Below are 13,852 nucleotides of genomic sequence, written 5' to 3'. Positions count from 1 at the left end.
CTGGGCTGCAGGCACGCACTGCTGGCTCGTGTTGGGCCTTTTGTCCACCAGAATCCCCAAGTCCTTCTCTGCAGGGCTGCTCTCAGTGAGTTCTCCCAGTCTTACTCATGTTCAGGATTGCCCTGACCCAGGTGCAGCACCTTGCACTTGGACTTGTTGAACCTCATTAGGTTCACATGGGCCCGATTCTCAAGCTTGCCCAGGTCCCCTTGGATGGCATCCCTTCCTGGTTTGGTATCAACTGCACCACTCAGCTTGGCATCATCTGCAAACTTGCTGAGGGTGCACTCAATCCCATCATCTACGTCATTGATGAAGACATTGAAAAGTGCCAGTCCCAAGACAGACCCCTGAGGGACACCACTTGTGACCAGTCTCCACCTGGACAGAGAGCCCCTGACCACCACTCTCTGGGTGCAGCCATCCAGCCAATTCCTTATCCACCAGAGGGTGGATACCACCTACCCTTCAAATCCATATCTTTCCAATTTAGAGATCATGATATCATGTGGGACCATGTCAGAGGCCTTACAAAAGTCCAGGTAGATGACATTGGTTGGTCTTCCCTTGCCAACTGATGCAGTCACTCCATTGTAGAAGGCCACCAGGTTGGTCAGGCATGATTTGCCCTTGGTGAAGCCATGCTGGCTGTCCCAGATCACCTCATTGTCCTGCATGTGCCTCGACATTGCTTCCAGGATTTGTTCTATGATCTTCCCAGGCACACAGGCGAGGCTCACCGGTCTGTAGTTCCCCGGGTCCTCCTTTCTACCCTTTTTAAAAATGCCATAGCTTTTAAAGGAAGACTCCCAGACAAGATAAACCCTGCTTTCCTGGGTATATAGCAAACAAACAAACACGTTTAATGCAAAGCCACCTTTAATTACTGTCAAACAACAGACAACCCATCTGAGGGATCTCCCCTGGGAGCCTGCAAAGTGGCCCCAAGGCACAGACCAGTCCTGCCACACCAGGGGACACCTGGGGACAAGCTGGAACGGAAAACCGCCCTCGCCGAACAGACCGTTCAGCTCCCGTGCTGTCCTCATTAAAGCAAATAGCACGGTTTTTCCACCTGAAATTATTTCACGTTTCCCTGAAGGGTTCTTAAAATATCTGTGACACAAAGCCTAAAGGAAAAACTGCTGAGGATAAGGTAACAATATGAAGGATGTGAGGCAAGGCACCTTTTCATTGTGCGTACTAGCGCTCGTAATTGACATCTCATCAGCTTCAAGGCCTCTGCTGGTAATATTTCCTTCTTCTAAGAATAGAGGTTGAAAGTATTTTAAGAATTCTAGTTGTCATGCAATTAATAGCGTAACACTTTGTTCTGAGTAACAAGATTTGCTTGTTTGGAGTACTAACAGTATTTTGCATGTAAAAAAAGGGGACTGGGGGATGTTTTATTGCCAGCACTTTTCCTTGCAGGGGGATGAATCACTTACATTCTTGGCAATCGAGCTTAAGTTCACAAGAATGCTCAGTTTGATCAACTTCCTTCAAAACACTAAGCCCAAAGTAAAGAGGAAAAAAGAGAGAAAGAAACTTGGATGGGCTTGTATGCAGAAGACATTACAAGACGGACATCCAAGCAGGAAGACAATAAATCTAGTGTACAAATTGTTTTGCCCAAAGCAAGTCACTGACTTGCTGCTAAAGGATGGTCTAGCCTAAGTTAAGAGAATAACAGTGGAAGAAAAAAAAAATAAAATAAAAAAGGAGGAAAAGAGCCAGAGAAAAGAAAGAAAACCCTCCCGATCTGGCAGACATGGCGGATGTTGTGTCAAACCTTAGTTTATTTGCTAACAAAACAATGTGATTTTTCGAGAAAAAATCCCACCCTTCCCTTCAGTGGAAGGCTGCGCTGAGAAATTTAATGGGTGAATATGGTTAATTTGGGCGTGAAGAGACCGCTGCTTTCGGGCTGTGGTTTCACACAGTGAGGCCTTCATCACAGCACCCATCTACAACACTTTTGTCCCAGCCCCTCGCTTCTGCTGAGAGGCAGCCAAATGGCAGCTTGGGTCAGACCAGCACAACTGCTTGTTGGCTGGGCTAAAAGCAGCCCAAGCGAAAAGCAAAACATTATTTCGTGTGGAATTCCCCTTTTTCTAGGTCGCCCTGAGGTCATGCAAAGAGCCATGCCTTGGTATAAAAGCGTAGTTGTGAGGGGTGCTGGAAGACAAGGAGGGAAGTACTGCCCCCCAAATCACTCGTTCTTCTGCCCATCTCACCTGGTGCCTTCTGGTTTTCCTGTCTGCTCACCCCAGAGCTCTGTCCCCCCACACCAGTGGGGCAGCAGCACTGGGACCAGTACATCAGGATGCCTAAGGTGAGTGAGTCTGATATGGGGAGGAAAAATAATTGGGGAAGAAAGCAAAGGTTGAGGCCCCAGAGGGCTGCAACAGATGACTGGGGCTTGAAGCAGGGCACAAAACTGCGGTAATGTCAGCCCGTAAGACCCTGGGCACCACAAAACTGGTGTTGCACGTCCTTAGGATCGCAGTTTTGGTATATATTGCCTGCTCCTGTCAGGCTCTGCAGTGTCCACGCAGTAAACCCAGTGCTTCCCCTCGGATTCTGTACTCAGATATGCTGTGGGGACGCCGTGAATTTGCTGTGTTTTCACCGAGCAACTGCATCGCGTAGAGTCAGAGCAGTGCTTCCTGGTCGGGTTTCCTGCGCACATGTTGGACAATAGGTCAGCACAGATCCTGGGGAGACGTCCAATTTTCCCAAATGCGTGGCCTTCCTATTCCAGCTACAGCACAGACAATCCTCAGAAATCTGTGCAGGCATTTATTTATTTATTTTTTTTCTGGGCAGAAAAAGAACCCCCCTAGATATCTGTGCACGGAGAACCCTCAAACACAATGTGAAACACTCGACCGAGCTGCCGAGGAGAAATGCAAGGAATCTCCAGCGCTGGAGTTTTTAAGACCAGACAAAAATCTGCCAGGGTGAAGAGGGACAGCCTCCACTAGATCCTTCCCAGCCTGACATTCCTGTGATGCTCTGCGGGGAAGGACTGTGCTGACTCTCCCCTGGCATGAGGAACGGCAAGCACAGGCTGTTCTGGGGTCCGCAGCCTGCCCTCTTTCACCAGCCTCTTGCTGGGACCAGTACGAAACCCGGGACAGGCGCTGTGCTCAGCCCGGTGGGGCTGGGCATGGAGAAAAGGGAGATTTCCATTTCATTTTGCCCAAAAGGGAGATTTCCCCTTTATTCATGCACGAGGGAAATTGCGGCGGCAATGGTGTTCGCCCATGGTAATGGAGAGCAGGACGGAAACGCTACGAGGGTTGGGGTGGTTTGTTGTTTTTTTTTCAGGATTAAAATAGGCAGAACAAGAGCCAGTTGTTGTTTGGGGGAAAAGGAAAGCAGTCGCTGTCAAAATGTTTCACCGACTTGGCAGAGCTGCCAGACTGGCCCTGCCTGCAGCGTACACGCACTTCAAAGGGCTTATCTGGAATAAGGATTAGTGGCAGCCAGATCCCCGCTTCCTACACGCAGCATTCGGCCCGATATGCAAGCCAATCCCCAAAGGGTGTGTTTTCCTTCTGAGGCCAGCCAAGCTGCTGACACCTCTGGCAGGTTTTGTGGGATGGATCTAGCTTCAGCTGCATCTCCCCCTCACACGCCGGCGCTCCGGGAGTGGGAACAGGCCGAGGCACATGGTCAGGCCCCTCACCGGCTGCTCAGGAGGGGCGTGTGGCTGGCAGACAGGATGCAGGCTGAATAAGCCTCCATTCCTGAGGAGGGTGGTCCCCGAAGGTCAGGGCTGCCTTCAATGGCGTGGCAGCGGGAGAGGAAACTGCCTCAGAGGGCGCTTTCATAACGCCTGGCCCGGGAATAAGTTCATCCCGCTGAGCTCTGGGTTCCCGAGGGTTAGTCACCAAAAACGTGAATAGGAGAGGATAAGGTTAGGGGAGGAACAATTCCCCGGCTGAACTTTCATGCCGGGATGAATGGGGTTCCTCCTGCCCCCACCCTGCTTCGACTTCAGACAAAGGCCTCTGCTGCCCACGTGGGAATTCTCTGCTGGATGGAGGTGCTGCAAAGCACGGCTCCTAGAGCCACGGACTATCTGAGGGGGGAAGGACCTCTTGAGATCAGCTTCTTCTAATCCCTGCTCAAGCAGGGTCAGCTCGAGCAGGTGCTCCAGGACCAGGCCCAGTCAGGTTTTGAATATCTCCATGGATGGAGACCCTACAGCCTCTCTGGACAGCCCCTTCCAGCTCTGACCAGGCAGGCGGTGACCAGAGACCTGATATCAGTGCAGATCCCCTTTATCTTCATGGTAAATTACTGAACTGCTGTACAGCCTCACTAAATTTCCTTCATATTCGTTCACTGACTCTGGTTCTGGTGAGTCTGGGTGTAACAGTGTGGGCCAAGGCTGACCCACACTTTGCTTAATTATGAAAACAAACAAACAAACAAACAAAAGCAGCCAAAAAGAAGGCCGGGTGCTACCCGGGATTAACACACCATGGCCCTTGGGACCTTCCTTGGCTCAGGACAGAAGTGACCATTACCCAGTGATTAAGGAGGTATTGGGGAGGCATTGGGGAGGCAAGGACAATCCCCAGACATGGACTGTATATCTCGAAACAAGACACTGGAACTCATGATAAGGAAGCGGCAGACGGACAGAGAAACAAACGTAAGGACTATAAATCTCAAAACTGGACATTGGAATTCATTATAAAGATACAACAAACGGAAGAATTAGCAACAACCAGCTCTTGCAATTAAGAAACCTGCCAATTCAGCAAATTCCTGACCAAAGGTGAAAAGTACACTGTGAGGAAGACTCGGGGTCTTCCTCCCAAAGACCCCTGCCCACGTCCCAAAGACCCCTGCCCACAATTCTTGGAAGGCTCTACGCAGGCGCAAGGTGCCAAAAGGCTAATTAGCATAAGAAGCGAGGGAAGGCGGGGATAGGTAATGCATATGTATAGGTGCTTGTAGAATATTGATAGATTGATTGTATAAATTCAAGACTGCTTTCCGCTTTAGGTATGCACGATAGGTGGAGAGATCCCCCGTGCATCCAGCGCTGCAATAAAGAATATACCACTTAAAGGAATTTCGGCTTCGATCTTTGAATCACCAGCCAATGCTGTGTTTAATTCAGTGGAAGGAGGCCCAAGGGCCTTTGAACCTGTCGGAGCAAAAAATACAGAAAAAATGAGAGGGGTATTTCAAACTTTAGGACACAAAGAGCTTTCTGGAAACATTTAAGGCCCCAGAAGGTGAGGGGACAGACAGGGCCATGCTTTCTGTTCCTGCGCTTCACCCTGACCGTCACTGTTACCGGGGCATCTCGTCAGCTCTGGCAGGAGATCTTGTCTGAAATCTTAACCGAGGCCCATGTAGGCTATCCACAGCAGTTTGATATTGCTCAGGCTAAAGTCACCGAGATGTTTTAATTAACGAGCAAACACAGCCTGTCGCTTTCTTCTGCATGACGCACGGAAATCTGTCTGCTTCCTCCCTGAGCACAGCACGGCACGTCTGAGCCGCTGGCTCCTATAATTATGATGGGATAAGCACTTACACGGCACTATAAAGGTGAACTAATCTCATCCCCAAAGAATTCGGAGTCAAACATGGTCAAGAAAAACCATGAAGCAGTTGTCTTGGGAGAAAAAATAGATCCTGCAGGGACCAAGAATCAGCAGGGCAGGAGGCTGGAGGACGCAGCTGAGGAGGGAGAGAGGCCGGGGGCTGAAGGACGGGACGCCACTCGGAAACACTGGGGTGTCTTTTCCAGTCTGCTGAGGACCTCAAAGATGATCTCAAGGAGCCGGGGAATCAACCTGTGCGTGAGTTCTCCTCCCGGTGAAGCTGCTGTTATGTCCCTGTATCCACACACAGTGACCAAAATAAATGCAGGCTGCCGAAGGGCAGCGGAGAGGAGCCAAGAGGTGGGGTGGGAAGTGGGCACTGGAGGGGAACAGGAGAGGAAAACTCAAGAGGAGAGAGCTCCCTGTGAGCGAGGAGGCAGGAAGCCAATGAAAGGATTAAGGAGGGAGACGGTGTCCTGAAAGTGTGGGGGAGAAGGGTGCCGATTGCCCCCCTCTTGGTTGGGCTACGGAGACTCCAAGGGAGCCTGCGGCACAGCGACGTGCAGATCACAGCAGCTGCAGCGAGGAATGGCCGGAGCACAGGGAATGATCGTAGCCATGGTGATCAGAAAGCAAGGGCCACTGCAAGATGACAAAGATACCAAGGCAGAAACGACAAGCTTCAGATCAGATCTTTAATGAGAGGCTGGTTATACGCAATGAAATGAAAGAAGTGAAAATGACTTGAGTACCAAGAGCAGATTTAGAGAGAACTGATACTTTTATACTGGGAAAAAAAGACATTTGAGGCAAAATGAATATGTAATAGCAACAGGGACTTCAAGAGAAGAAATTAAAAATGAAACAAAACAGGAATGTGAGAATGGGCAGTCATGGACAGGATACAAAATCATTTCCCCACTAGAAAGACACAGCAGAAATGCCGGGGCGTGCTGGGCAGGAGGGCAATGGGCAGCCAAACATCTCCCGCTGCACTGATACAGCCGGGCACAAGGCTTCTTAAAAAGTGACTTGAGGTTTTTACACCCCTATTGCTTCGTACACCGCAGGCAGTTAGACAGACCCAGCGTGCAGAGAAGCTCACAGCATCCTGAGCCTGCCCTGCTGCAAGGATTTGGCATTGCGAGGTGTTGTAGAGCACTTGGAGTTAAATGTGATCGTATCGGGAGGGGAAAGTAGATGAAAGAGCAATTAGACTGAACTGGTGGGCTAAAAGGGGCACAGGGAGCCTGCAGAGTGACTGTAAACACCTGAATTCACAGCACCTGGAGCAAGAAAAGGCTGTGGCAGAGAGTTGTAGTCATGGTGACAGCAAAGTAAGGGCCACTTGAGGTGTTTTCACGCTGTCGCGAAAAACAACTTAAAACAACCTGTTGTGACATGTGTCACTATGCACTGTGATTTACAGTACAATAACTCCACGATTCCTGTGTTTACGATATCCCAAGCCTCACAGAGGACTACTCATTTAAGTTACAGAGTCGGGCAAACGGTAATTCTCATTGTTAACCAAATTCTGCATTTTAATTATTTGCAAATCCCTTCATATCCATCCTGCAGTTTCGATGACTAGTGATGAATAAAACCACCCCTGCCATTCAAAGCCTTTTTTTTTTTTTCTTTAATCACGGACTTCAGGTTTTACGAGCTCTTAACACAGTATGCAAAGGTGACATACAGCACAGACTGAGAGAAAATAGCAAAAAATGGAAAGTCTGCCCAGGACTGCTGCAGAGCTTTTTGATAAGCCCGTGCGTACTCCTGAAGCGAGCTAAAAGCAGCAGCTGGTGTGGGAAGCGAGTTCAAAATAGATGTAGGTTGAAAGACTGGGTGGAAGACCAGGAGACAAGCAGTGATAATGACAGTCAGCAAGTGGGAGCCCATGGCTCGGAGGCATTTTTAGAGTGAAATGTCTTTTGGTTTGGGCACTGTTTCACATTATGTTATCCTGTGCTGATATTCTAGTCAGGCATTATGGACAGTTGGGGATTTTTCGCAGGCTCCTATGCAGAAGTCGCTCAGAATTTCCCCACAACAACATTTTAGGGGCCGTAATCCCAGGCCTGATTTCCATAAAGCTTTATGTTTTGAAGTGGAGGACCAAGTGCCAACATGCAATGTTATGTTTCTGTCGCAAAGGCCATGGAGATTGTTACCCCCACTCATCCCAGTTGTGATTATAGTAACCGATCTGCAGGATTCAGGCCAAGGCATTTTATTTTTTATTTATTTTATTTTTTATTTTTGAGCAGAGCTCGAGCAGGGCAGTGCTGCAGCCCCACACTGAGCTCCGGAGATGCCGGCAGCCAGCAGCCAGGCCTCGCCCCGCTGCACGGTACGGCCGTGACGGGTATGCCAAGGCAGGGCCAGCTCACTGGGCACAATCTCCAAGAACAGCCGGTTTATTTAGGCAAATGAGACGCAGCGCTGGGCTTACAGCACACCTGGAAAATTACCGTGTGTCAAAGAGGCGAGGAGGATTGGAATTTCTACAGGCTGCCTAGGACAAGAGCTCAGCCTTACAGGTTTCCCCTAGAGCTTTGTGTCCAGGCAACAGCCCGGAACAGAGAGGCTGGACATCCCCTCTGACTCCTCATGCTTGGCATCCTTTTGTTGTTTTTTTTACTGACAGTACCATCTAGTTGCTGGGCACAGAGATGAGTTTCTGGGTCCAGCTTTGCCATTGAACTGCTGTGCTCCTCGTGAATGTTCATATAGACCAGTCGTGTTTCTCCCATCAACTTCTCTGTCCACCTTACCTGTAGAGATGTAATCTCTGCTCTGAAGAGGCGGTCTCTTATTATGTATTTTCCAGGAGCAATCACTGTAATCACTTACAGCAAGATTAACTGATCCTTGACCCTCACTTGTCGGCAATGTTCTTTAGTAGCTGTTCCCTTGTGAGGTTGCCTTGTGGTAGCATGGTCTTAATTTATGGTCACTTCTGTCACCTATTTCCCACACGCTTTCATACAAAAGCAGACTTCATAAAAACAGAGACAAAAATAGTTTTGTTTTTTTTTTAAAGCTCACCACTTCTGCCTATAGCTGACCTGTATCCCTGTTTCCATGGTGGTCTTAGCGTATATGGAATATCTGAGTGCACGTCATTCAACCTCTCTTACAGCTGAACTTTCTGCTTCTATATTGGCTCACCCTCTTTCCATTGTACGTTACTGATGTCAATCTGCAATCTGTCTAGCTCTCTTCCTCTGAACTGTGTGTCTTTCTCTTATCCGTGGTTGTACTTCCTTGCCCATCTGTACTATTATTTTAATTGTCTCTGAATACTTATTAATAGCACTTCACAACACATGTCCGTGTCCATTTTTTTATCCCATCCTTTCCTTTACTCTGTTCCACGTCCAGTTTTCTTTCAGGATTTAATCATTTGAAATTCTCTGTCTTTTTTTTTTTTTTTTTCTTTTTTGAGCTGATTTAGTCATAATAACAAGGTTTACAGGGAAAGATCCAAGTCTTGCTGAAAGATCTGATCCAAAGCTCATTAACATGGTCACTATTTTTTTGATAATCCTCCAACTCCACTTCCCTGCTTCTGTAGATTCTGGCTGATCCAAGAGCATCTCAGAAGAGGAACGCTTTCCTCCAAGCCCCACATCTAGCCTAAAACGTGCATTACGTTGGGAACCCAAAATGTGTTCAAATGATATCTGATCTGGCACTTTCTTTTGGGGATGTCCTTTTCTGCAGTGTTGCTTTTCCTTCTGATAAGACAGCCTGTTGCTTCTGATAAGACAGCCTGTTTAAAGCCTATTGACTTCTGACTCAATCCTACCCTTTAGCTGGGAGGGAACCGTTTATATGTTTGTAAGCTGAGGTGGTGGTAACCTGTCTAGTTTTAGTTTTCAAGGATACTATACTGACATTCCTCACTGTTAAAATCCTTGGTGAGTACCTTTATTCTCTCTAGCAACACCTTCAGCCTTGTCTTAGGACAAGGAGGATCTTACCAGCTACTAAGACGTGAACACCGTGAGGCTTTCTGAAAAGGTCTTGGTGTTTTGCTCTGGGAAGGGTTAGGCGTAATCGTGGTTTAATGCCCGTGACTCAGTCCAGCTTGCAGCCAAATGGATGTGGGTTCCTAACCAACCCCGAGGATCTGAGCCGTGCAGTGGTGCGACAGCTGCATCCGTAGGACATTTTGCTGAGAACCTCCCTGCTGGCAAACTCCTGGCTGGTTTCTCTGGTGAGCCATCTTGTAGGTACCTTTCTGGCGGTGCTTTTGGGGAATGTGATGTTTAGCTTCACCAACTGGGCATTAATTGCAAGCAGGTAACTAGTGGAAAGTACCTGCTTTCAAGAAAGTTTTGTTCACTTTTGTTTGGGGCTTAGTTTGAGAAGATCACAGCCTCTGTCTCACGTGTCATCTTTGTCTCTTCTCCAGGGTCCTACCTAAAAACTCTCAGATCTTCCCTATGTATGTGCTGTTCAACAAAGTGTGTGTCATTGCATACCAACAGAATAACTCGGGTCTGTATTCCCAGGGCAATGAGGCACCATTTTTTCTGCTTTCCAGATTTCGTGTTTCCTGTAAACCAAATCTATCACAGGGATTCGGAGGTTTCTCCTCCTGTACTCCAAGTCAGTAACAGAAAACAACAGAACACTGGCTTCAGGTTAACAACTGAAAAACATCAAAGACATCATTTTCTTGATAAATTTACTTGAAATAAGTGCAGTTTATTGCAGAGGTGGCAATATAAATTCCCTTGCAGTCAACAGTTTCCAAATTCAATCATTAGATCAGTCTAATGCAAATGGTAGTAGATAGAAACTTTAAAAAATGTATAATTTTCCGGTGGGTAGTGCTACACAGGGCTTTAATACCAGGCTTCTAACTAGGTACACGAAATTATCAGAGAAATGAGCACCGCTTTCTTTAAAATCAATGTTAAACTACGCCACTGGGCTTCGAGGCATCCATTTAAAATAATGGTAGCCGATCCAGAGATTCCCGAGTCCTTCCAAGACGTGCTCATCATCCCCCTTCCCTTACAGACAGGGAAGCTGAGGTGCAGAAGCAAAGCGGTTTGCTGACAGTCCTGAAGTGTGGTCAGGTACTGGAGAAGAAAGGTGCCTCGTTCATTCCCCCAGGGCAGGCGTTTCTCCCAGCTCCCTCATTTTTCTCCTGCTCTCTCCCTCCCCACGCAGCCACTTTGCACGGCTGCTTTTGTCCTCGCTGGTTCCAGAGTCCCTCTCTTTCTGCACCAGCCCGGGGCCTGCATTCCTCCCACACCTCTTCTTTCTGTCTCGGGTGTGAATCATTCGGGTATCTGTGGCAGGAAGGGCAGAGCCCTGCTGGGGGTATTGTTATGCTGGGAGAAACTAACAGCTACCGTGCCAGGCCTCTGATGAAAAGATAATTACAGGCCAGATTGATGGCTGCTGGATGCCCTCGCCAGATGCCAGGGCTTCATGTGTCCTGCGTTTCCCCCTTCTCGTTTTCTCCAGGATCAGAAGGGCACTGCCTATGGATGCCTGAGAACATTTCCTAATGTTTTTGGAAGTGGTTGGCCGCGGTGCTCGACAGCCATCTGGGCCGCATCCGAAGGAAGGAATTGTCACCAGGCCGACTGCAGGGACTTGAAAATTTGGCTGATTGATTGGCAAACGGAGAGCACAGCTGGCTGGTGCTGGTGAAATTCCACACAGAGCCACGACATTCCTGCTGCCCTCTCAGGCTCCGGCCGAAGTCAATGATTGATACCAAGTCTGGGGGCAGAGTACGCAGGAACGCGGGTCCTTGTGAAATTCAGAGGAAATTCAGAGAAATCTGCGTGAGGGCTGTACAGGCAGTCCGAGCATCCACAGTGCCCTTCCCAGTGAAGTGAGCCTGGGTTTGTGTTTCCTCTGCAAAGCTGAGACAGTTTCAAAGTAAGATTCGTCCTATTTCACCCATTTTGTGTTGAAATCAAATGTGTTTCCAAAGAACCAGCTCTTAGATTTGCTACCCCCTTGACACCCAAAAGAAATGCTGTGATGGATCTCATAGACACAGTCCTGACTGAGAATAAAAAAGGAAATCTAAGCTGTAGTTAGAATTTAGGGTTTTTTACACTCCTAATTACTGAACAAATAAACCTGATTTTGCCTGTCATGGTTGTCATTTTACATCATCAGTAAGCATATACATTATATTTACACACGGGCTGCGTTGTCTGTGCCGTGTTGGACTTCGAATGCCTCTTTCTAACTGGTTTCTAATTGGAGATTTGGGAATAATGATTCCCCAGTACCCCTCTGCAAGCAAAATAGATGTTCTCATTTGAATACATTTCAGTGATGTTTACCTCAGTCTTCTTTCCCTGCACATCGTTCCCTGTGTATCACAGTGGTTTGTTCTAGACACATTGTCCTAGCGAAGGGTGTCACTGTCAGCAAATTCTTTGTCTGTCTGCTCGCACATACATGTTTACATGTTCCTCATCGTTCTGTGTGTGTGTGCTCCTCTGTTTGAAACAGACTGCCAGAGAACTAGTCATGGCTGATGATCCTGCTTTATCTTCCTTTTCTGTTTTCTGAATGGGTTCAAGGTTTTATTGACTACCGGTACTGTGCAGAGAAAAGTTCATCCACCCACATCACAATTATTTGGTTGCTAGGAGTATTTTTAGCAGCACAATTTGGTCGTGGGTTCCAAATATAATAGCTTAGAAGCTCACACAGTGGCCCAGCTAGCGGAGATACAGGAGAACAGGGAGGGGATGAGGAGACTCACTGCATTAGAGGTGAGGGGATGGGAGAGAGCTGCACAGAGCTCCTGCCTCCCTTGCTGTCTCAGGTGAGGGGAAGAAGAAAAGATGAAGCCATGGAGCTGTGGAGCTGTGCAGCCTCTCAGCGTACCCACACAGTGGGGCAGAAAGCTGCTCGGGTGAGGGCTGGGTGCTGTAATGATCACCGAGCCAGCAGAGTAACTCATGTAAGTGGAGCCATGAATAACACTCTAACCCTTACACATGGCAGATTATGATCTCATGGTCTAGCCTGTAAACGGATTTGCTGGTGCAGACAAATTGTATTGTTCTCTTTACGTAGCATCTTTCCCTGCGGCAATACCTTGCACAGGCTGGGAGGAAAGATTTGACTGATACAGAGTCATCTCCAAAACCAGAGATCAAATCACGTTTTAACAGAGTTGTATCGTGCTACAGCCCAAGTGAATCCCATTTCTTTAGCGTTTTCAATGAACTTGATTTCTAATAGCTTGAGTTTCTAAAGGCAGAAATACTCTAAAGAGTCTCCTCATCTGTGGTGGACCAGCCAAATACGGGTACTTCGTGGGAGCAGATGTAACCTCTCTCTCTTGTACCTGCTGCTGCTGGTGGGAATTCAAACCCAGCAGTTCTGTGCAAATTCATGAAATTCAGAAAGTGCAGCTGGCTGGAACCGGGAGGTGAAATAGTGCAGCTGAGTTTCATTCCCAGGTGGATTGGAATGCTAAAGGAAAACAAACAGCTCCGATGGAGCAAAATAAATTAACAGATCTGTTTTACCTAGATTTGAGAATATGGATGACAACCAAATCTTACGAAAGAACGTATTAGCACAGAGTAAGCAATTTTTATCTTGATGCTGTTCCTTTAAGCCAGCCTGAACTTTGTTGGGAAAAGGTCTCAAGCCATTGAGCAATCTCTGGTTTGGGCAATCACGTTGCTATGCTTCATCGGTTAAGCACAGCAGTAATTCAGAAAATGAAGCCGTGCTGCATCTGTCGTATCATTTAAAATTTACTTCAGTTTTGCAGGTATTTGGAGATTGCAAAACGAACCACTTTACCCTGCAATACTCTGCCAACACTGGAATCTGCTCTGAGTCTAATGGGTTTCTTTAGCTCCCCAGAGCCAGAAGCTCCCTCCCCCCCTGCTCCCTGCAATATATTCCAGTCAAGGACACTACTGAAATCCCGACAGTAATTTATATACAGTAACTGGCTGCCCTCAAATGAGACGCTAAACAATTTCCGTGCACCAGGCTGCATTTTTTCTCATGAAATATAGCAGTCTATTTGCAGTCACTTAACATTCACCCCCTTCTCCTTCCAAACCAGTGTCAATTATAAGCTATTGGCAGTTTGCAAGAAGAGCATAAAAAAAGGATGATAAACAATCCCAAAGAAATGTCCTTAGATAGGACTGTCCATAAGTAACATTACTCGCAAAAATAGTCCCCATAGCTCAGAAAAGACTGTAAATATAGCTCCCATACTAGAAGGAGAGTTATGCACAGACTTCTCT

Source organism: Aythya ferina, assembly GCF_964211825.1.
Source record: "Aythya ferina genome assembly, chromosome: 1".
Lineage (NCBI taxonomy): Eukaryota > Metazoa > Chordata > Aves > Anseriformes > Anatidae > Aythya > Aythya ferina.
This window is presented reverse-complemented; position numbering follows the sequence as displayed.